This window comes from Anolis carolinensis, chromosome 4 (genome assembly GCF_035594765.1).
Source record: "Anolis carolinensis isolate JA03-04 chromosome 4, rAnoCar3.1.pri, whole genome shotgun sequence".
NCBI classification, from domain to species: domain Eukaryota; kingdom Metazoa; phylum Chordata; class Lepidosauria; order Squamata; family Dactyloidae; genus Anolis; species Anolis carolinensis.
Genome location: NC_085844.1, coordinates 68,347,649 through 68,373,724, shown reverse-complemented (window position 1 = coordinate 68,373,724; position 26,076 = coordinate 68,347,649).

Here is a 26,076-nt window from a genome sequence, read left to right as displayed (position 1 = left end):
TACATAACATGGAATAATTGCTATATAGTGTGCACCTTTATCTATGTATTTGATAGTTAGAAGTGCTTGTAGGCCTCCCTACACCACTCTTTTGTGATGCTGTGATATATGTCTGTCCCAAATATCGTCTAAATATAGGGTTCACTATTATCCATGTTTTGGGGTATTCACAGGCAGTCTTGGAACATATATCCAATGGATACAAGGGTTATCACTAGAAAGAGGTGGTGGTGGTATTCTTTCTTCTTTGCTGATGCCTATTTTCAGAATATTAATATTTATTTGTACATGTAATTGTATTTATTTTAGCCTAATTATTTCAATAGAGGAGATAACTTTCGAAATCAATCTTAATTCATTTCCTCTTTCAAGGTGAAAAACATCCACCTAGAAATTATTTGCCTCCCATGGGTAAATATTTGCTGAAGTCTTTATAACATATTTTCAAGAAATGCTACATTACCAGGGCTACTGGGATCTATCAAACATTTCTCTTATTTTGGAAAACACTTTTTCATTTTAAAAGGCTTACTAATATTATAAGGAAAAGGGCAACACAACCCATCTTGCACTTTAAATAGCCAATCATATGTCTTGTATGTCTTGTAGACAGTTATATGTCTTGTAAAATCTTTAAGCTTTTAAAAGCTTTTAAGGGCAAAAAGTCATAGTGTGCGAGAAGAAAATTAGCAGAAAAAAATCAGTGTTCTCAAGATTAAAAGATAGCAATGTGCATTTTATTGTATGATGAAATTAAACTGGCCAATCAAGTAGACTTTTCCAACATTATTGAAATATTTTATGAACCACATGGAAAGCTTATGATTTTAAAATGGAGCCTTATAAGATTTATATAGTCTCTTTATATTGACAAATCAATAAGTAATTTAAGCAACTCTGTTAATATATATTTAAAAATTTATTTCCACGGAAATTGTTTCCAAAGGATCATATATAACAAATAGGCAGAGTTAAGTTTTTAATGTATGCATGTGTGTTACGTAAACAATCAAAACTAAACACTTTGCCTTCTGAGAATATATCAGTATGGTACATTAGAATGAATACCTAGAGTTTAGTGCTCTATTGTTTAATGCAATATGTAGAATGGATAATAGCTTGTGTCATTAGCATTACTGTCCTCAGATATTTGTTTTTAATGGGCTTTTTCTTGTAATTACAAGGCATATTGGAATTTGCAAGATGGAGATTGGTATTATGACATTCCACCAAAGCTGGGCTCTTCCCTGTCATTTTACATTGTAAAGTGAGATTTTGCTGACTTTTTGGAGGATTTACTTCTCTGCTAATTGCCCCCTTAGGAACAATGTGTCAGCAGCATTCCCCTCCAAATCTTGTGTAATGATTAAAAATGAAGAAACCAAGATAGCTGAAGAAAAGGTCACAGTATAATTTCCACTTATTGTAACAAATAGAGCTAATGGAAGTGTTCCATCTTTCATACATATCTGGGAAATATTTCCTCACCTTTTTTCAAATCTTAAAAAAAATCACCATCCAGAAACTTTCCAATTTAGTTGCATGCATTTAATGTTCTGTTTATGAGCTATCAGCCATTGATGCTAATGAGGTCTGATTCTCTCGCTTATGCCATTTTCTGTCAAGAAATTAACTTTTAAACAAAGTTTAATTATCCTTTTATTTGTAAATGACAGGGAGTATTATTCATTATGAGGGGGAAAGTGGTGGAGGTTCGTTTTAGCTAAGAAGTAAAGCAGATGAAATTCAGTATGTCAGATTGTGCACATTTCACTGGAAGATGAAATATATTTGTATTCAGCTAGTTAAAGCTGAAATGTCCTTCCTTTCCCTGTTTCATAACCCGTATGCAAGAACACAACCCAATCACCATCCGTTTTAGCAGAGCTACTTAGGAAGAACAACAGCATATTGCTGTTTTACAGTTTCTTTATAATGGCCTTTGTAATTAAGTCTTGTTAAATACATACGCTCCCAGTGTTGTATAAAATGCACATCTGCTTGTCAAGATAAATCAATAAATCATTTGCAGAAAGCAACAGAATCTGAAAATATTGTAATGTGGCTACACAGGTGTCTGTGACACCCCAAAGGCAATTAGTCTTGGCTAGGAGTGAGTGGAGAGAGCGGGCACACCAGATAGAGATGTGGAGTATTTTCAGCTCCTCTCTTTGAATTTCTTGTTTAAAACACTGAAGCCACTGAAATATATACATACACGAGAATCAAATTTCATATTGCACTATGGAAAGGCTTGTATAGATGGAAGTGCATACTGAGGAGCTGACAACAAAAATAAAACATTGACAGTGCACTCTCCAATTTGTGTATGTAGAAAAGAGTCAGGATTCCTGACAAGATATGATATTAGAATGCTTACCGGAGCCATGGAGACATGCTGTTAGACTCTATTTAAAGCAGAACCCCTACAGATTTGCCCTTGAATGGTAATTCTCTAAAATGAAATGCTCAGAATCTCCACTTGGTTACAAATGAAAGTAAACAGATCAGCAGCCGCAAATTTGACTCCAGGAAAAGTATTGACACATACAAATGTAAAGAAAATCTGCATTTCTCACGAACTTCTCTCTGTCGTGCTGATTGGCACCTAGCCAATATGATTGTGTTTCTTTGTATTTTAAGAAAGTATAATATTGTGACAAAATCAGAGCCGGCCCTAGGTATTTTTCAAGTGTAGGCGAACAGAATTTTGCCCCCCTCCCCCAAACCAATCACTAAAAAAACAAAAGTGTTGGATAAGCGAAAATGTTGGATAATAAGGAGGGATTAAGGAAAAGCCTATTAAACATCAAATTACATTAAGATTTTACAAATCAAGCACCAAAACATCATGTTTTACAAGAAATCAACCGTATGTTTTGCGCCCCAAGCGACTGCTTAATTAGCCTCATTGTTGGACCGGCTCTGGACAAAATTTACAGAATATGTAGTCGCCCATTCTAGATGAGAGAGTTGTTAAAAGAATACAAATCTTATATTCATTTTATGTCATCCATTGCTCAATCTGCCAAATGCTTCTGGATGTCTATGCACCACTTATCTAATATCTAGTCAAACTCCCACAGCTATGTACTAAATAATACAAATTATTATTGGGCAAAACTTTTATTCCAACACTCTTGTAGCCTGTCTTTCTGGGGAGATTTCAACACAGTGATGAAATAATCATTTTCCTGTTATTTGTCACACTGCAATTCTGAAGCCAAAATAAAAAAAAAAATCATGAACTCTCATGTAATTCAAGAGTAATGTTTGACAAAAAATATGATGGTGCTAATGAGTTCAATAATGAGATTCATTTCTCAGTGCTAGACCCTGCCCACCCAGTAATGTAGCTAGTGAACAATATAAGGCTGACATGTTTCATAAATCAATGTAAGATTAATACAGGATGTCTGGCACTCTTTCTTGGATCTCAGTCTGAAAGACCAAGGTGACATAGAAATGTACATAGATGCCAAGTAATTTTGACAATTATACATCTTAATTACATGGCACATCAGTTTAAACTTTGAATGTCCTAGCTATATTGAATGTGAACTAATATCGAGCTACAACTGAACAACAACAAAACAACAATAGTAATATTCCTTAAATCCTTTAAATCACTAAGGATATTTTTTCCTCTGAGAATTTCAGGGGAAGATAATATTTTAGAGAAAATTTCACAGGATTGCTAAACTTCAACTTAATTTATTAAATAGATTTTTTATCATGTCAGAAGCAAACATACTGCAAATTGCTTCTGGTGTGAGAGAATCAGCCATCTTCAAAGATGTTGCCCAGGGGATGCTTGGATGTGTTACCATCCTTCTGGGAGGCTGCTCTCATGTCCCTGCATGGGAAACTATGGCTGACAGATGGGAGCTTACCCCATGTAATGGATTTGAACCACCAACCTTCAGGTTAGCAGTTCAGTTGGCACAAGGGTTTAACCCATTGCACCACTGCGACAATTAATTAATTATGTAGACTAAGTATGTACTATTGTACATTTTTCCCTGTGGCAATCTGATGTCTTGCCAACCTCCCACACATCTGTTAACTCCTCAGTGAAGATGTCACACAAATAACACATGCTACAGAATTTTTTCAGACTAGAAAAGCTGGATAGCCAGTGAAGAGGAAGAATAAGGAAGAGAGGTCTCATAGAAAACAAGGGGAAGAGAAAAGAAAAGCAACACCCCACCCCCCGCTGCTTTCTTGCAATGGTACATTAAACTGAAGAATGTCACCAAAAATATTAAGAACATGCAGAAAATGAAGACCTCTTTCAATATAATATGTATTTCAAAACTTATTAAATTTAGAAATATGAAATGTGATATAAAATATCTTGAGAAAAATGTACACATGTATCATGAGACAAAATAAATGTATTTTGAGATAAGTGTGTTTGAGGAAAGTTCAATTCAAAAGAAAATACAGTAAAGTTGTATTTAAATTAAAAACAGATTTTTTAAAAAATGCACTGATTAATACAGACAGGAGACATAGTAAATATATATAGTCTTTTGAGATGTGTGGAAAAGAATTATGGGTTGAACTGATGGATCTAATAATCAGCCTTGTCTAAATATCCACTCTACATGAACAATTCTAATTTTCACTTCAGTTCCTTCAGAGGTTTCAAATAATTGTTGCCTCAGCTTGGATATTTCTTTATTCCGGTGATTCCACACTGCCTGCTTTAGTGGGAAAAATATTCTGCAATGCAAAGTGCTCTTGTAATATCCTGTAGCAAAAGTGAAGATTCAGTTTGAAGGTGATTGACATGTGACCTTTTTGGTTCATTGCTACTTTAAAAGTGTTACTCTAAAAGTGTACTTTTCATGTGTAAGAACTATATTACTGTGAAAAGAAGACACAATTCTTCTTGTCTTTCCTCTTTGGTTGATCCGATTTGATTATTTAAAATGATAGTTATTTTCTTTATTAAAATAATAAGGGCTTCTATAAAATCTTTTAACATACTCCTGCACCTATAATGATTGTAGAAGGAAGCATGAGCACACACCCTGTGAATAAATTATTTGTTGTTGTAAGGAGAGGTGGAATAATAATAATAATAATAATAATAATAATAATAATAATAATAATAATAATAATAATGAGGTATCTTCACATGTGATGGGGAAAGTATGACTCTGCCAAATATAGCCTGCTGTGTCCTTTAATAAGCTTTTCTAAAGGTTCAGGGTTTGTTTGGAGTAGAATGTAATGTGGCAAAAAGGAATGCTGATAGGACTGAAATTAGTAAGGAGATTTGTCCTTGTACTTAAATCTCCAGTATCAAAGCTACTGTTGTCTTCAAACCAGGTTTCCACAATGCAGGCAAATGTAAATCTAAGCTTGAGTAGAGTTTGCATTCATTGCCTATAGCTCCTTCCTTTTTCTTAGCTAATAGAAATGCTGTGCTTCCAGTGGTGTTAGCAGATGCAAATGAATGTTTAGAAAGTGCTCTGATAAGAAACCCTATGGCTACAGTTATTCTGTGATGGTGTGGTGATAACATGGGTGTCCCATTATATTCAGTAGCAAGTTTTGTCAGCCAAAAAACTGTTTAAAATGGACTTTCTTTGAAAACTTGTCAGAACCTTAACTGTGGGAGTTAACCTGTTGACCAAAGCTGGTTATTAGAAGTCCATGAGTTCCCTGTGACAACAACTCTGAGGGCAGAGGACAGCTAATGCCTGAACAAAGGATGCCCCCAGGCAAGAGACAAAACCTTTCCAATACTAATTAGGGTGATTAACTGAAACATTAATGCTGGCTTCACAGTGAGAAAGGACTCTTGCCACACCCTGGACTCTCCATAGATATATATTCTTTCCTTTCCTTACCTAGTTTATTCCATACCTCACAACCTCTGAGGATGCCTGCCATAGATGTAGGCGAAACGTCAGGAGAGAATACTTCTGGAACATGGCCACACAGGCCGAAAGACATACAACAACCCAACAACATCACTGTTTGCAAGTGCAATTCAGTGGTCTGGTTATGACCTGTAAAAGTGTCTATAGCTGGGATCCATGGTGTTTGAAAGCTTATATTTTGTAACAGGAGTCTTTGAACTAATGAGAACCGGTGAGAGAGGCTCCTTTCTTTCTTTAGTAACACTCAACACATGTTTGTAAGATAACGTCTTCTCAGGGTGGTTCCACACAGGGTTTTAACCCATGTCCAATTGGGTTTCAGAAACCCGATTGGACGTTGAGTTAAAGTCACACACCTCCCCCCAACTTCCGTGCTTTCGGGGGGGGGGGTATCCAGATGCCCTACTGGGCCTTCTGGCCGTGCACCCAGATACAAAACACCCCCACCTCTCAGAAAAGCCTTTTAAAAAGAAAATAACTTACTCGGCTGCAATTACCATTCTGCCGGAGCTCTACTTGCACGTAGAAATGATGTACCAGGAAGTGGGGGCAGGAGCGATTTTCCTCTTTCCCCTACTTCTCCTGGTGCATCATTTCTACGTGCCAGGAGAGCTCCGACAATACAGTACTGGTGGCCGAGAAAGCCTTTTTAAGGCTTTTTAAAGCAGTTTTGGGTGGGTGCTGTCTTGGTGCTTCTGGGCTCCAGGAGCCAAAAAGAACTGAGACAATTGTGTGGATGGGCAGCGGAAGTCATGCAATGCAATATCCGGGCCCAATCCACACAGCTCCCACAGCTGGAAAGTGCTTCAAGATAATGTAGTGTTTTCCTGCTTTGTCCTGAATTAATTTGTTTTTACCTGAGGCATCGTTTGGAAGCCCCAGAGAAAAACGCTTGAGGGTATGCATTTTAGGCGCTGTTTGGATGTGCCCTCAGTAGTTCTTTAAACAATCTTCTGAGGGAAGTGAGAATGGACCTCTTGTTGCCCTTCATTGGTCGGAAATAACTTTTTTATAAAGATGCTCATGGATTTTGGTGAACTGGCTGTTTTAAGAAAGGCATTTCAAAAGTGAATAGTTTTTTTAAAGAATTCTTTACAATATAAAGGTAATATTTTCTATAGTTTGGAAGGAAAATGTGAAAAAACAAAATGCACATATCTAAAGATGTTCACATTACAGTAAAGTGACTATACCACTCCTGCATGCCAACTTTTCAAAATATGTATAATAATAAAAATAACAAAAGAATTGAATGATAACTCAAGTTGTTGATAAGTTGTAAGTGAGGATCTCAAAAATCACTTTGAAGGCTTTGCATATTACATCATACTAGCTGCTGGCAAATGGGTGTTATGTATTACAAAATGTTGTATTAAATGATGTTATTAGGTATGTAATAGTTGTGAAACAATATAAGTTTGCCTAAATGCTGAAGTATCTGGGAGGAAGCATTTTCTATTGAGTTATTAAAAGTTCAAAGGAAGGATAGTCTGAAAATTAACTGGGGTGGGCCCCATGTTAGCTGCCCTGAATCCCTTCGAGGAGATGGATGCAGGGTACAAGAATATAATAATAATAATAATAATAATAATAATAATAATAATAATAATAATAATAATAATAATAATACAATTTCATGAAGAAAGTTTACATTTCCTGGCTGTGTATGTTAGGAATCTTCCCTGAAATTGACAGCCAAGTTCAAGAGTTATGTAGCATTTCCCAACAACCTATCATTATTAGTCCCTGGGCTTTAACATCCCCTTGAGGATTTTTGCTTAGTTCTGTTTCAGCTGAGATTAGTTTCCTGGTCTTAGGGGGAAATAAATAATTTTGAACATAATCCAACCAACATGTGTTAAGTCAATTTAGAATTCTGAGGAATGTGTTTGTGATTACAAGCATTCAGACATTATTTGTAATTAAGGGCATAAGGAGTGTCCTGGTGGACCAGATCAAAGGTCCATTTACCCCAGAATTTCCAAAGAAGCCAACCAGATGTCTTTGGGAAGCTATCAATCAACATTTCAAGGCAATAGTTCTCTCTCTGCTAATTACTCATGGACAAGGAAGCAGTAAGAGCTTAAAGCATTATTATTGTTGTACTGGTTCATTTGTATCCATCATGCTTTCAAATAAAAGTTTGATTTTTGTAAAAAAAAAATTACATTTCTGTTATGAGCAACTGTTTCACAATGCATTATTAGTGTTTTACCATTCTGTTATTATCATGATTCTTTACAAAAGAAAGCAAAAGTGAAACAAAATAAAAGACTCTCCTAAAGCAATGTTTTAGAAGCAGTGCTTATTGTACCAAAAGAAGTCACCAATGTAGAGGTCATTGCATAAGTTTTCAAAATAGTAGTATCTGCTTCTTCTCTTGATAATTCTGAAGTTGCATAAATATGACTACTTGTAGCATGTAACTTTTAATAAACTCTGGGCGTTCTGGTTTCAGTGATCCAATAGATCTGCTCTGGGCTTAAATGTGAATTTGAAAGCAGCTATTCAAAAAGCTAAACCATATCCCTAAAATAGATTTATCACATTGGCTGGTTCCTTTAGAAGTTTAAGCCAAAATCCTGGAGAAGATGCATTGCCCCAAGATTAACTATCATCCATGCACGGTGACACTGCAGGAAGAGAAGACAAGACAATATCTGTAGGGCAAGCCCCTTTCCAGTGTCATTCCCTTTCCTGGTGTATTGTATCTTATTTGCAAGCCTCTCAACAGTGAACTATCAAGTTGAATATTTGTAAGCCACTCCGAGAGTATTTGAGGCTGAGGCATAACTACCTAAAATTAATAAATAAATCACTAATAACCAGAGACAGCTTTACTCTCCATTCCTAACAACCTCATGAGCCGGGGTACTTTTCAGTGGCATACGCTGGTTCACCATCCCTTTTGGAATGGAGCCCACTGACTCCTATCCCATGATGTTGAGCTACATCTGGTGGGGCTCCACCGCAAGAGGGAAGGTGAACAAGCATATGTCACCACCACGGCAAAATGGGGAGCTTCTTGTGTTTCATAGAAATCTACGGGGAGAAACCGGGCGGTGGATGCTCCCCCCTATGGGATGGGGAAGCCAAGCGATGTGAGGTGATGGGTTCCCACCAACCCCTGTCAGGCACCACCAGATTCCCCATGATGTGTGGCGATTCTGGCAGCCAATATGATGAGGTCCTAAGATATCACTACACATACATATGCAGAAGAATCATTCTCAGTGGATATAGACAGATAATTCCTTTCCTACATGTTTGTCATGTTGTATATATACAGAAGCTAGGAGGAATCTGCTGATAGAGGCCCTTCCTCATTGATCACTAATGTGGGCCCAATCTGGCATCCAGGACACTGCACTGGGTCTCCATGACAGTCAGATAAGGATTCCCTGAATTGTTTCCAGGGGATAGGAAATTCCAATTGCTCAACCACACCAAGCATAGTTCAGCACTGCTGTGCAGTCACTCTTGTTGTCCCCTGGCCCCAGTTTTGTAGCTGTCACCTGCTGCAACACAGCACCTAATGGGGGGGGAGGAGTGGGAAAGCCCCTATGTCTCTTTCATCCCACTAAGTGTACAGGCACTGTCTGATGTCAGCCAGAGTGCCTGAGAACAAGGTAAGAAGGTGTCCTGGCAAGAAACAGTTACAACATGGGGGGGGGGGGGGCAATGACAGGAGACTATCCTCCTGGCATGCCTGGGCTGCCCAAGCCCAGGGAATGTAGAATGGCAATGAAGACAGTTGCAGACGGTTCTGGTTAGAAACTAGACCAACTGACTTCACCCCTTCTAACAGGCCCAGGGCTGTGGCGCAGACAGGAGAGCAAGCCAGTGCAATTAACTGCAGTGGATCACTGACCAGGAGGTCATAAGTTCGAGGCCCGCTCGGAGCTATGTTGTTGTTTGTCTTTGTCCTATGTTAAAAGGCATTGAATGTTTGCCTAATATGTGTAATGTGATCCGCCCTGAGTCCCCTTCGGGGTGAGAAGGGCGGAACATAAATGCTGTAAATAAATAAATAAATAACTCGGGGGAAAGCCCAAATTCTATGTTAGGATTTGGGCTTTCCCCCAGGTTAAGCAGGATCAGCCATGTGTGACATTTAGTTGCCATAGGGCTGATCCAGCAACACACTGACCTAAGTGGTCAGTGTAGATGAGTTCAGAGTCTCCTCTATCAGGAGATATACCCAAATAGATCTGACCAATGAATCTGTGTAAAGTCACCTTCTAAGTTACCAAAACAAACAATGATGGTCATTTTCCAAACTGAATAAAAGAAATTAAGGTTTCAGTATAGTGATTCAATTTATGTCAATATTTTAACCAGTCCATTTCAGTAAAATGACTTTGATATTTCCTTTGTCCTTAATTCTGTATTAGAAATGCCAAGTTTTACTGCAGAAAAGAATCATGAATATCCACAATGCTCATCACTTTCATTCCTTTAAAACTCAAACAAATACTAAAGTTTTGCAATTTGGCTATATAATTTGCTGCCCAAGGATAAGACAGGTGTCAGGATTGCTGAATATTTATGTACACTTTAATTGCTAAAGGATCTTATGTGATTTCTTTTTAACACAGTTCTTAGCATTCTGTTCACCTAGGACATCCAAGCTGTTCGCCATACATTTCATTTGTGTGTGTGTGTGTGTGTGTGTGTGTGTGTGTGTGTGTGTGAATAATCAAGCAAAGTAAATGCATTTGGGGCATTACATATGCAAAAAATGCATCCCACTATGGTTTTTGTGTGCAAATACAAATGTTAAACTGGATGTTAGCCATTTATTACAATCAGTCAGTTATCAGAACTCATTTAGCTAATGCCTCCATTGAAAGGGAAATAAACTGGCATCTTTGACTGAAATAATTGATTATAATTCTCTGGTAATTAGCTTATTGCCTGATAATATGCATGCACCACAAATGGCTTCCTATTCAAGCTCATTCCACCAAAGATGCTAAATATTTATAAATACAAGCTGTCTCTCTTAGAGAAATATTGATAAACAATTTCCAAGTCATGCCTTTGTTCATTCTGTCAGTTAATCATACACAAGAAGCAAAATATTTTTAGATACAAGCTGTCTCTGTCAGGGAAATGGCTTTCATCTGGTGTTCTGACTGTTGCATTCATCAGGGAATCAGGGGAGTGGAGATATTAACAGCCAGCACAAGCCAAATACTGCCATCATATAATTTGCATGTTGTTACCAGGTAAGCCAGGTACCTGCACAGCCACACCTTAAAGCATCTTTTTCAAGTTCAAATGAAAGGGAGGCATCCTAAGGAGAACAGTGGTTATCCCATAGTCCAAAACAGCACTTTCATTTGTCAGATTTACACAGCTTGGGCTGATAGAAATTTGAAAAAAAAATCAAGAAGCCTTCAGGATTTGCTCATGGTGTGAAGACAATGAGCATCTATTAGCATGGTCTGATTATTTGAATTAATACTTTTCACTTCATCTCATGGGAAGATTATGTTTCCTTTCTCTTTTTTATTACCTGTGCTCTAATGACAGTATCACAATATTCAATCTGCCATTTTTCAGGCAGGGTGGGGCAAACATAGATAGGAAGCAGCTAAAAATTGAGGTAGCTCTGTGATGTGAAGCTCAAGAATGAGTACTACAAAAACAGATAAGTAATTGTTGCGAGTTCCTGAGGTCTTGTTTGAAAATAGTGGTGGGTAAAGATATATACTTTTCCATGGGCCTAGAAGGCCAAAAAAAGAGTGATAGATCGAATATTCCAAAATATTTGAAAAATGCTTGAAAAACATTTGAGTGCCAAGAAATCCTGAAGTGATAAAAATATTTAAAGCTTAGGTTTATGCTGCATAAAATTTGCATGTGATTGCTTGGTGCAGAAAACAGCTTTTTGTGTGCAGAAAACAGTATTTTTTATGCAAAGAAACATAGGATCACAGAATTGGAAGTCCCACTCTCTGTTCAGTGTAGGATCTCTGGAAAATGCAAGCCAAGCTGGTAGCTGTTCATCATCCAAAGAAGTCCCCATCACCTCTCTAGGCAGTTGCTTTCATTGATGTTCTGCGTGTACAGTCAATAAGTTTCTTCTGATGTTCTAATGAAATTTATTCTGTAATTTCAACCAATTAGACCTGGTCCTACCTTCTGGGGCAATAGAACTGGCCTCTCTGTTACAGCCCTTGAGATATTTAAAACGTACAATCAAGTCCCTGTTCTCTGCACCCAATTGAACAACCCCTGGTTTTCCACCTTGCCTCGTGCACCATATTTACTCGAATCTAGTATGCCATCAAATGTAATGTGCACCTCAATTTTCAAAACCCTGAAGCCAAAAAAAGAGTATTTGGTGGCAAAAAATAATGTACAGTGGTAAAAAGTGCATTCTGTAATTTGTTTGAAAAAGGTGTGCATTACATTTGCTGTATGATTAGAATTTCTTCTTTAAAAAGAAAAAGTGTCAGAACATCAAGTCTTCCAGCAATGGAAAATACCATCAGAGAATCAGATAACCCCAAGGAGCCTCTCTTCTTTATCCCATCTCAGATTCCTTGGATGAATCTATCTATGCTGTAGAATGAATGCAGCTTGACACCACTTTCACTTCCCTGGCTCAATGCAGGGGTGCAGTTTCAAAAGGTCTTGACTCTTTTCAGCCAAAGAGTGCTGCTGAAATCTACAAATCTCTGGATCCCATAGCTCTTCAAAATTATTAAGCTAATACAGACAGGTGCATCTTAGTGCTTGTTTAGTACTACAAATATACTGGTGTTAAATGACATCTGCCTGTAATTTCTTCTTCCCTGGCCAACAAGACATATGGATTCATTTGCTAGTGATTAATATGACACCTGTCTGAAAGTTCAGTTGTTGTGTGTGGTACATTCATTTGGGGGGGGGGAGGGTTGCCCATTAATTACTGCCTCTTGCTTTCCCTCTCTGAGATCGAGGCAGCCCAAAGGTAGGCAGCCATGTAAGTGTTGTCTACCCTTATGAAATTGGCCTTGGCATCTGCTGCAGCTTCTCTTTCTCGTCCACTTTCCCCTCTGCTCTCCCTCACCTCCCAAATGTAATGTGCATGCTGATTTTGGCAACATAATTTAGGTTAATAAGGTACCCATTAGATTCAAGCAAACACAATATCTTGTTCTTCATACCTTCATCATTCAAATACTCAGAACAGAATACAGTATTCCGGATGAGACCTGAGTGGCACAAAATATACTGTGGAATATCATTTGTCCCTAGTTGCTAATTGAGCTCCTTGTGAGTGCCTGGCCATCTCCTTTTGCCTCCATAAAGATCAGCAAGGAGAGGGTAGTATGACTCCCTCCTTCTTCTGACCTCAAGAGATGCAACAGACAATGATGAGGCTCTTGCATGGAGCTCCAGAGCCAGTAATGAGTGTTGAAGGTAACATGGGAATGTTCACTCCTGTGCTAATCCCTGCCATTCCCTGTGCTACTCAGTGTAGGGAAAGGGGGATGGTGATAGTGCACTTCTGGACAGTGGATTGGACCGAAACAGGTCTATTCCAAAAGTTCAGATGGCCATAAAGCCCCAAGGTACCATGGGGTTCCCTTCAAACTTTGGAACATCCCTCAACTTTGTTTAAAACAGAGCAAAGTTGTGTTAAAGGCAAAAGATTTGGGATACTTACCAGAAGTCACCATGAGCCATGTAGAGTGCATGTATACTGTAGAATCAATGCAGTTCAACATTTTAACTATCATGGCTCAATGCTATGTCATAATGTGTGTTGCAGTTTTACAAGGCCTTTTTTTGTCAAAGAATGCTGGCTCCTCACCCAACTATATCTCCCATGATGCCATCACATTGAGCCATGGCAGTTAAAGTGATGTTAAATTGATTATGTTTTACTGCATGGCAGGAGGTTGAACTGGATGCCTCTTGTAGTCTCTTCCAACTCTAAAATTCTTTGATTCTATGATTCTACTAAACTGCTCTCATTTTACAGTGTAGATGCACACATAGGCAACGATGAGGAAATAATGGTAGGGAACACTATAAAGCAAAAAATCTTGAAGTATCAAATACTGAAACAGTATTCTTACTGAGTGCTGGTGATAGCACCAATTGAGAAACATTGAAGAACCACCTACAGTAGCCTCCAAATGTAGCTAATAGCTGCAGTATTAGAAACAACCAGCAAAAAGAAAAAAATCAACATTTATTTACTCTGTAATACAGTTCTTTCACATAGAGATCCTTTTCCTTGGTTTGAGGCCAAGAAAAAAGTAAAACATCGACACCAAGGATTGCTAATTGTGATTAGTACTGGCAGAGTGCTGCCCAACCCGACAGGTTACATTGTATAAGGTCAACAGGAGAGTTGCTTGCCCTTAGATCAAGAGCGAGTGAGCAAGCTGAGTCTCTCCAATAAAAGCTTTGACTACATCAAGTAATTGTGTAGGAAATATGTTATTTCGGATGTAAGGGATAGTGCAGTACTTTGCTTCTACAGTCATTTGTTTTGATTGGCACTGAAAATCTCACCTTTTTTTAGGCCCAATGAGAATTGGCCCAAAGTTCATATTTAAATAATATATTCACTTACACAAGACGAAAATGGAAATAGAACATCTGCTGGACAAAGTTGCCTGAGGGCAATACATTTTTCATGCCTACCAATTATTTAAACAGACCTTTGTTAACAATTAATTTATACAAATTTGCTTTATTTCTCTAGAATGCCCCCCTTTCCAATGAAATCAAAACCATGGGACATTTTTACCTGCATTGATTATTCATATTATGTCAAGAGAATGTACCATTTAGCTTTTGCATAATTAAGATAATGCCAAATGGCTATAGAGGAGAGATCTATTGCAGACTGGTGAAAACAGAAGAAAATATGTTGGATTTAAATGCTAATAACATTGATCTAAATCCATGCTGAACAACAATCAGTTGACTATTTAAAGAGTACCATGGATTATATCTCAAAAATCTTAAAAGGCTGTTTCAATCCTATTCTATCAAATTTGTGATCAATTCACTCCTCTAACTTTGTTATTGCCCATGTTTCAGATGCATATAACATTGCTGGTAAAACTGTAGTGTTGAAGATATCTACTCTGACCTTCATTGGCAGCTTACCATCTGTTAGCATGGTCCAGTTAAGATTAAAAGCCATCCAAGCCGCTTTGCGTTTTCTTGCCTATCCGCCATTTGCCAAATTATTCAACTGTTCTTGCTGTCCGAGATATACATATTCAGTCACTTCCACTATTTTATCTTCATTTATAACTATGTGGACCTGGACACATTTTATTTTCTTCAAGTTCATTTCCAGTTCTACTGATTTTGAGAGGTAAGCTAGTTGTTGGAGATCATGTTGTAAATCTTCTAGCTTTTGGCGAAAAGGATGCAATTGTCTGTGAAGAGGAGATGAGAAAGTTATTCACCGTCAATTAAATCCTGCCTTTAAATTTAATTTTTTGGAAGAGGCTTTCCAAAGTCACCACAAACAGTTTTGGCGATATTGTGTCTCATTAATGCACTCCTTTGTTTATTATGATTTGACTCACTTTTGACAACAGTTTTTTATCCATTGTGCATCCTGTATTGATGTTTTTAATGATGTTCACATATGGTGGATTTACACTGACTTGGTGCAGAGCATTAAGGATAGCATTTATCTCAGCTGAGTCAAAAGCCTTTTGGTAATAAACAAAAACAAGACAAATTGGAACTTGATATGCTATGTTTTTTTTCCAGTAGCTGTTTGACTGCATGATATGATCGAGGGTGGATTAGCCCACTTTTCTCTGTTGATTTTCACATCTTGAGATATTTTTTGTAGCAGGATCCTTGTGAACAATTTATATAGTTGAGAGAAGAGTGTAATAGGAAGATAGTTGCTAATTTCCTTTTTCATTAGAAGTATAGTTTCAGACTTTGTCCTTTTGAAGATTGTAACCTTCCATTTTTAGGTGTTCTATTCATATTCTGTCCTTTCCTGGGCATTCATATGACTTTGTTTTGGCCACACCTACCTCACTCAATATTACTATCGGTATTTCTTCCATCTCAATATGTGGTTTGACTTTGACTACCTGCACTGTGGAATCGTATAAGATGTTATAGAAGTCTTCATATATTTGTTTCATTTCCAATCTATTTGTTATGCCCATTCCGTTTTCTCTTTTTAGTGCAATAAGTAGCTTTTACTTTAATTTCAGCTGCTTTTCCTCTTTTTAACGACTTTTCTTGTTCTCTGAAGCCTCTATTAATTGTGTAATCTGATATTCGTCATAGTCCGCCTGTAGGCTCTTTTGAATTTCATTTAAAAGTTGATTGTACTACTTTAATATTTGTTAAAAAGACAATAAAATGTGCAATTGAATAAACTGAAAATGAAATGAAGTTATCATATTAAAATATTCAACACATTTCCAAATTTTTCAATGACAAAGTTTAGTATTAATGGCACATCAGTTAATTGTCTATGTACTGTTGATTGGCAAATCTCTAGCAAAATATTTATCTGGATTCTGGGTCTTTTGTTTGATCACTAGTTGTTTAAAAATGAATTGTATTATTTGCATTTCAAAATAAATAAATTTAGATTTCCAAATGTGTCCTATCATGTAGCTAGATTTGCAAAAATCTAAATAATAATCCTCAATAAGATAATGAACTACCTTTGATGTTGAAAGGGTGTATCCAGGCAAAAAGCAAACAAGATGCTAACAAAAATATTCCAGATGCCTGGTGACTTCTTTTAAATCCATTCTGCACTGGTCCATCTCAAGATAATTCAATTGTCTTATGAAGTCCTTACATTTTCTTTTTTATCTGTAGTTAGTTTATTTTAGCTTATTTCAAGCCTTATTCATTTTCCAGATGTAGGCATAACCAGCCAGATAGAATGCTATTTCACAATGCAGTTTCTTGAGATGATGGGTGGGAAGTCCTGTATTTTCTTCTATCACATCATTGTATTGGCATTCATTAATGATTATGTGATCTAGAATTAGGTCTTTTTGCTGTTTTCCACATCTTAGCAGACTGAAAAAACAAGGCAACCCACTTTATTCCACAAAGCAAAGCAAAACACCAAAAACCTTTGTTGCATAGCCTTCACATGAATCTATTTTGAATTTTCATTTAGATAGAATCATAGAATCATAGTGTTGCATTCAGGAAAAACACAAAGCTTCTCAAAGTAGCAAGACACTCTGATCCAGGGAAATTTATCCCCAGATACCTGATCACAGTTGCATATATATTGGGTATGGTAGCATAACTTGTATAACCTAATAATTCATTCATATTCCCTAGGATATAAGGTTCAAGTGGGTGACAATTTATGACAATACAAAAAAATCTAATTACATTTACAATGTTTCAATCTTTTCTTTGCTCTTTCTTTTTCCCACTTGAAAAAAGCTGAACAGACTTTATAAATCTAAATGAAAATCTAAACAAAAGAGTAAACTCTAACTAATATATCCCTAGTGATGAATTTTCTAAACTAGGTTGGTAATTAGAACTGGATAGATGCCAAACAGAATACCTAGTTTTCAGCCACATTGAAATCGATGTATACTATATGTGTATTATTCTTATTTTGAAGTGATTTAAACATAGTCATAATGCTTCATCAATCAAGTGAGTCAGCTTCAGCTGTTATATTAAGATGTTGCTTTAGATGAAAGCTATCAATACATAAAGTAATTGCAGGCTCTAGGGAAAAGCAACATGCAAAGTAAGAAACAGAGTTAAAAAGACTAAAGAACTAATCATTAGGCTTGTGCATTTTGGCTGAACCTTGAGCCGTTTCTGCTACCTGGATTTCAAGAGACCCGTGGATCTGTTTTTGCACACCCTCTAAAAAACGGGTGGGCATCTGAAAGGACATTTTCGGTCTGCAGCTGGAAAATGTGGCTAGATCCAGCCCATTGGTGGCAATGGAGAGGGAATTCATGGGCTTCCTTTCCCATCATTTTTAGGGCTACACTTGGAGGACACATCTACCACTGCTAGCCCACCAAGGTTCATAACATTTGGGTTATCCCCTGATTTTTAGGAATTTATTTTCTTTCTAGAAATAAAATCTCCTGAAAAATTCCCAAATAGGTATCCCCTGTTGGCCACGCCCTGTAACTTCTCTAGGAGCAGCAGCAGAAGGGCACCATTACTTCCTGCCAAATGTCAAAGATGCAGACTTCCACATCACACAGCCCACTATTACACATTCATTACTAATAAAAAATAATAGCAACTTCTTTGAAAGTTTCTGTGTTTCTTGTTCTCACAACATACAGGAAGAGGCCAGCAGCCCACCATCCACAAGTAAACAAGCAGGATTTCCCTTTATTAGAAAAACACTCCTGTATGATACATTTGGGGGGGGGGGGGCATTTAAGAAGGCAAACAGATTGCAATTGATAGAATTGTTACTATTGTTAGAGGAAGGTGGTGGAACTTGGGTTGGGGGTGTTTTGTTGGTATTCTTATAAATACTAGTACAACAACAACAACAACAACAACAAATAATAATAATAATAATCATAATCATAATCATAATCATAATCATAATCATAATCCTTTATGTGCTGATGGAGGTTATTATTATTAAATGAAATTAGGAAGACAGAGAGAATAGATAGAAATATAACAGAGAGAACTTTCTGAAAGAGAGGAGAGATAAAAGAAGAAGCTAAAGGCTTTAGTGAGTGACTCAAAACTCAGAGCTACGCTAAAAGAAAAGCACACCCATTCACAAGTCCCCAAATGGTACACATGCACCCACCCATACTTTCCAATTCCCAGTCCCACTAAATAAAGAATCAAGAAAACAAAGGAAAACAAAGGAAAATCAAAAATATTCAGTGCTTAGAGAGAGGCCAAGCCAAGCCAAAATCTAAAGCTGAGAGTAAGCGGCAAGGCAATAGGACTGAAGCACCTCTCTCTCGAGCCAAGACACAACTGAGCAATGGAAGTGCTTGCCCCATTAAATAGACACAGCTTGAGTAAAACAAATCACCAATTTCTTCTATTCTGATTGACCCAACAGGCAGGGCTCACAGGGAAACTGTGAGAGCACACGGCAGCCTCTCTGTGTGCCGCGTGACCCAAATAGAACAGAAGGATAGCCGCAACCAGCAGCCATGTGGTCTGGCTTGGTGGAAAGAAAAACAGTGGCAGAGCCCTTGCCATTATGGGTGTGCAAATAAGCCAAAGAAGCCAAAGGCAAACAGCCAAAGTGAATCTGTGCGCAAGTGTACAAATCATCATAGACACAGCAGTCCTTGGTCAGCTCAGTTTGGCTCCCTTTTCCTGATCTTTCCCATCAACCAAAATATAATGGGACATAAATTATCCTGACCTGAAAAAATATATTCCAAAATCACTACAACAAAAATGAACCCACCCTACTCTTCCCCCTCCATTCCTCCTCTCCTGTGACTATATAACAGGAGGACGTGGCCCTTGTGTACAGTACTATATCTAGGGCAGTGGTACTCAACCTGTGGGCCCCCATTTGTTTTGGCCTTCAACTCCCAGAAATCCTAACAGTTGGTAAACTGGTTGGGATTTCTGGGAGTTGTAGGCCGAAACACCTGGGGACCCGCAGGTTGAGAACCACTAATCTAAAACATTATTACCTGGATATTGGTCCTATTGACACCAAGGAATCTTATGCTGAAACAAGTATTCATAAGATTGTATTTTTAGTAAAGAACATACCGTATTTTTCGCTTTATAAGACGCACCTGATGATAAGACGCACCTAGTTTTCAGAGGAGGAAAATGGGGAAAAATAATTTGAACTAAAAGATGACCCACACGTTCTTGTGAAATGCCAACTATGCTTGAAATTTTTCTCTGAGTGATACGACTATCATCCTGAGTCAATCTGTCAAACTTTTGCTTGTGAAACTCAGTGGTTGTTGTCATAGGACGTCCAACTCTTTGTCACTTTCCAAATTGACCGGCGAGCGGGGGTCCCGGATCATGGTCTCCAGCTTCCTCCGCCGGCCCGGGAGCAGCGCGTCTTCCCCGCTGGCGGGCGCTTGCGGGGCGGGCATTTTCCCCACCGAGGCCGCCGGCTGCTGTGGGGGCCGGTGGTTCATGCCTAGCCCTTCCTCCTCCTCCTCCTCCTCCTCCTCCTCCTCCTCCTCCTCCTCTGCTGGCTTCCTGGTGATGGCGGCTGCTCGGCCTCGAAGGGGGAGGAGGAGAAGGCAGGCGCAGCGGCGACAAGCAAGGGGCGCCTCCCTCCGCCAGCGCCTCCTGCGGGGCCTACTCTGAGAAATCCAGGCGGGGGCTCAGTCCCGGCCTGGACCGGCCAGGCCTCTTCTGCCTCGGAGGGAAGGGAGGAAGGCGAAGGCGAGAGAGAGCGAGAGAGGCCCGCCCTCAGCAGCCAGGGGGGAGGAGGAGGAGGAGGAGGACGGCCCCTTCCCCCCGCTCACTCTCAGTTCCCAGAGCCAAGGAAACGGGCTCAATGGCGCCTCAAACAAGTCGCGTCCCTTCCCCTCAAATCCCTGAGGGGATTTGGAGCAGCTTACAACAGTGTAAATACTCATCCATATTGAGAAACAGTACTGGTTGCATCCCCATTTATAAGACGCACTGACTTTTCCCCTCTATTTTGGGGGGGGGGGAAGTGCGTCTTATAAAGCGAAAAATACGGTAGCTATATGTGTATATGTCTTCAAGTCACCTGTTGACCTATGGCAACTCCATGAATTCTATAGAGTGATGGGAAGTATAAATGAAGGCTTTGCTCAGTAATATTTTTCAGTTTTTTAATATTACAGTAACTTAAAATTACTAGCCAACAAAAATAGTAAGGAACAAATTAGGCATGTTACCTGTCTTGTATCATTTTACTGAATAAATAAATAAAGGATCACAGTATCTCATCATCACTCCAAATTTTGGAAAGGCTTCCTATGGACTGTCATTCCCACACCCAGATTCTTGAACTCTTAAAACTGCAAATAATTGAAGAACAGAATGTTATAAAGAATGAAGTGCTGTTTATTTCTCATGATGGGCTCCTATTTGTTTTGTTTCTTATTTCTATTTTATTAAAGATTGTTAGTTACCTCATTTATTGATCAAAATCAAGAAAATAAATGCAGTTTAGGTAAACCCCCCCCCAAAAAAAGTGGCATGCAAAGTTCCCAAAGAAATTTGCAATTATAAGAATGAATGGTTTTCAGCATCTCACTATTTGCAGTGCTAGAAATGTGGGGACCAAAGGGACATTTCATTTAATGGGACACATTTTGGGGGTGGGGCTGGGGGCAAAGCCCTAATATTGACACCTTACCATTAGTCTATCTCTGACTGTACTTGCACAGGGAGAATTATTTCTGCTCTATTCAGCTTCCATAAAGCATCTACAAAAACATAGGGATACTGAGCATAGTCTCTCACCCCAATGTTATACCCTTCAGTACTGAACTAGGGAGGGGAGACAGACAGGGGCAGTTATGCTGGGTCAGCACTTGTTAGTAATATATTAGTCCTTCTACATTTGCTCGTGTTAGGGGAACAAGAACCCCGAGGAAGTGGGAAAAATATTAATAAAAATTTGACATTTTTGTTCACCTGAGGGAACACCTTAGGAATCTCTAGGCCCTCTTATGGATCAGTGTTTGCAAGAAGATGACCATGGAGATGTGTCAGATGACTTAGTCCTCTAGCACAACTCTGTGATTAACTTCTGATGAAAGCCAATATTAAAATCATACTGGAAAACCTAGATATTCCTAGCGAGACCATATTAATTAATCCCATAAATAATCAAATCAGCCAGTTAGACTTGCAAATGTGAAGGAGAATGATTAAACTGTGTTGTCGAAGGCTTTCATGGCCGGGATCACAGGGTTGTTGTATGTCTTTCGGGCTGTGTGGCCATGTTCCAGAAGCATTCTCTCCTGACGTTTCACCCACATCTATGGCAGGCATCCTCAGAGGTTGTGAGGAATGGATAAACTAAGCAAGGAAAGGGTTACTTTCCTTACTTAGTTTATCCATACCTCACAACCTCTGAGGATGCCTGCCATAGATGTGGGTGAAACGTCAGGAGAGAATGCTTCTGGAACATGGCCACACAGCCCGAAAGACATACAACAACCCAATGATTAAACTGTTGGAAGCAGGTGTTCTCCACCCTGTCCATCAGGCTAGTAATCCTTCCTCTTTCTGCAGTCCTTTCAGTTCTGTCTTCTCTTCAAGGACTTCTGATTATGGTGGGAGAAATGGAAACCCATAATAATTTCACTATTTCATCATACAGCAAATGAGAATGTCAACATAGAATATATTCACAAATCAAAACTTTTTCTCCATCTTAGAGTGAAGACTATGTGCCAAAGGAAAGCTAGACCTTTACAATGCAGATGTGAAAAAACATGAAAATTAATATTCAGCTCTGATGATGATTCATAAATAGAAAGCACCCTCTGTTTCCCTAGAAGCAATATTGACAGTAATGAAAATGCTGAAGTAGATGTTGTTTTCTACACAAAATGTACTGATTCTAAAGTTATTTTCTGAGCAAACACACTTTCTGACCCTGCTTAAATGGCACTTTTGTGATATTATCTAGTCCTCTAATTTTTTTATACTGCTATACGTACTTACTTACCAAACAATATTTGGAAGCTGCCAGACCTCTTTGTGTGATTTCCATTATGTTTTATGCAAATGGGAAGTATTATTTTTAAGACACTTTTTTCACTTTATGTGTAAAAAACACAGTAGCTAGTAAGGACTTTGTGAAAATCACTCAGATTATGAGAGGTATAGGTGATCAGGGTAGGGTGAGAGTTAAGAATATTTGCTGTGAAAACTTCTGTCACACTTTGTGAAAAAATGTAAGGGAAAGAAAAACAGTTACATGAGAATATTAAGTTTAAGACTAGATTCTGAACCACAAATAATCATATTTGTCTGTGAAAACGCGGCTGGAAGCTACTATTATTGTGTGAATTGTGTGAATTTATTCTACTGGAAATTTTTGCCTTGATGTTGAAAAGAAAACAGGCATACATACTTAACTGCTTAAAAATAACAATGTTTTAGTCAGACCTGTATGGTTTATAATATTATTAGCTCTCTGTTACAAACAATAAAGAAAATCAAACTACTGTGATCTCTGCAGATCAGTTAGGTCTCATCAATAATATGCACAAAGCAATTGGAACACATAGATACATCTATAAGTATGGTTATTTGCATACTCTTTTGTCCTAAGATATGGTTAAAGGGAAGTGATAGTTGTAATCTTGCACATCCTCCTTGTCTTTTACCCTTCTCTTTTCTAGCACTTGCTCTTTTATGTCATAGAATCATCGAATCATAGAGTTGGAAGAGACCTTGTGGGTCACCCAGTCCAACCCCGTGCCAAAAAGCAGGAAAATCACATTCAAAGCACCGCCTACAGGTGGCCTTCCAGGTTCTGCTTAAAAGCCTTCAAAGAAATAGTCCAGGACAGAGAGTTCCACTGCTGAACAGCTCTCACAGTTAAGAAGCACCTTTGACAGACGACCATCCAGCCTCTGTTTAAAAGCCTCCAAAGAAGGAGCCTCCACCACACACCAGGGCAGAGTGTTTCACTGCTGAACAGCTCTCACAGTTAGGAAGTTCTTCCTAATGTTCAGGTGGAATCTCCTTTCCTGTAATTTGAAGCCATTGTTCTGCATCCTAGTCTCCAGGGCAGCAGAAAACAAGTTTGCTCCCTCCTCCCTATGACTTCCTCTCACATATTTATACATGATCATCATGACTCCTCTCAGCCTTCTTTTCTGTAGGCTAAACATGCCCAGCTCTTTAAGTCGCTTCTTATAGGGCTTGTTCTCCAGACCCTTGATCATTTTAGTTGCCCTCCTCTGGACACATTCTAGCTTGTCAACATCTCCTTTAAATTGTTGTGCCCATAATTCCGGGTGTGGTCTGACCAAGGTAGAATAGAGGGGTAGCATGACTTCCCTGGATCTAGAAACTATACTCCTATTTATGCAGGCCAAAATTCAATTGCCTTTTAAAGCCGCCACATGACATTTTTGGCTAACGTTTAACTTGTTGTCCATGAGGACTCCAAGACCTTTTTCATGTAGTTTATTATGATGGGACGCTCATGACAACATTACTTTTCTTTATCCTTACTGCTGCCTGGCATTGTATGTCCATTTTACATAAAATGAGGAACAATCAACTAACTCTTCATTTCTTCACCGTGAACCATTACATTTTTTCAGGAACTGGGGCAAGTCTACAGCAGTATTTGTCAAGAAGCACTACTTTTTTCCCTTTGGCTGTTCAATACAAATCAACAGTATATGAGAAATGCCAGATTGAATCAATTAACTACTACATGTAGCTTGGCATTCTTTCCCCAGTACTGGCCATTAAGGTGTTCTAGACAGAGAGAAACAGGCATAATGCCCATCTCATCTTAAAATGCCAGCATCACAAAAGTGGAGAAAATTAAAGTCATGCAACTCTCCACCACCAACACCTCACACATACAATTAGAGTTATCAATTTTGGGAACTATACCAGAACTATATAGCAGTCCAACATATTTTATATTGTGATAGCATGCAATTGATTTGCCCATATTTTTATAGACCTCTTTCCTGGCTATTACTACCTTTATCTACCCCTGTGAACTAACCCAATATTTTTGGCTGTGAAGCATGGCATCTAGTGCCATGGGTCAAGGACAGACAGGTAAAGGCATGGCTAACCAATTCATGCATTAAAACACCTTCACATTTCCACACTGAATATCTAAAGAAGCCTATAAATCAGTGATAAATCAGATTTCAGTGTACAAGTGAGTAATCACTGCTTGGGGCAACAAAAGGCATAGCTTTCTTCAATGAAGTGTTTTCACTTTTTCTTAAAATACTTCAGAATTATTGACACATAAAGAGTCCCTAGCAATATGCATAGCATCTGTTAAGGAAAAACATTGACAAGATGTTGCAAATACTAATGATTTCAATTTCTTGCAGGGGAACTGCCAGATTTTCAGTGTAGGGGTAGAACGGCAAATAAAGAAGCAAGTTTATAAAGAGTTATGAAAGACACATTTTAAAAAGTCACATGCTTGTGCTTTACAATGTTGAACCACAAAGCCCATTTCAATAAAAAAAGCGAAGGCTGCTCAAAAATAGAGAATTCACAAAAATATTAGTTATGAAAAAGCTGTTCTTGGGAGGTGGCACATATTTTATAATTACTTCACTTTCTTGAGGATCTTTCACATATAACTAGTAATGTGCATCCAGAGAAAGGAATTTTTATTTTTTTGAGGATGCTGGAAGGTATTGGAGACTCAAAAACAGACTTCTCCACTTCTACATTTGACCCTTGAAAATCAATGAGAAAGCTTGCTCTTATTAATTTAAGCCACATTAATATCAGTAGGATAAAACATGACTAGCCTCCTAGATACTGGGGATCTTGTTTAAAGCAAATGAAATACTCCTACATAAAAAGTATTAGACTTTGCCATGCATATGATTGTAACTTCCTGTGAAATTAAAATTACTTTGAAAATATTGGCTTCTCTTTGTCAAAAACTCTGCAATCCTATCTTTATTTTTACTCTGAAAAAATAATGACAAGTAATTCTTCAATGCCACCATAAATCAGTATTACAATAGGGGACATTGAATTTATGAACACACCATGAATTACAACAATGTGGTGACATTGAGACACATACAAACCTTAAATCATTGTACTTGTTTTGCCATGAGAACAACTGTGCTAGTGGGAGAAATGGGCAGGGACTGAAAGTGCATCAGAAAAATGTGCTGTTTAATGCCATTGTTCATAATAGCAATGGATACTACATGTTTCCAACATTTTTGAGGTTCCTGGTTTTAAGCTAAAAACATAACCTGTTGCAAAGGATGGAAATGGTGATACAAACTGGAAAAAGATCGATTGTCTATCTTGGTAGTCATCTCATGAAGTATCCCAAAAATATACTCTCGGGTCCTCAGAGACCTGCTTCTAGGAGATCAGCATCCTGAAGCCTTAGTTAAATTCATTGGGCCTTAAACATTATCTGTGATTTCAAATAGCACTACTTTTCATCAAGTATGTGAATCTTCACAAACTTCATTTCTGAATGCAAGAACATGGCATTTCATTCATTCTCTCCCCACTCTAAGTG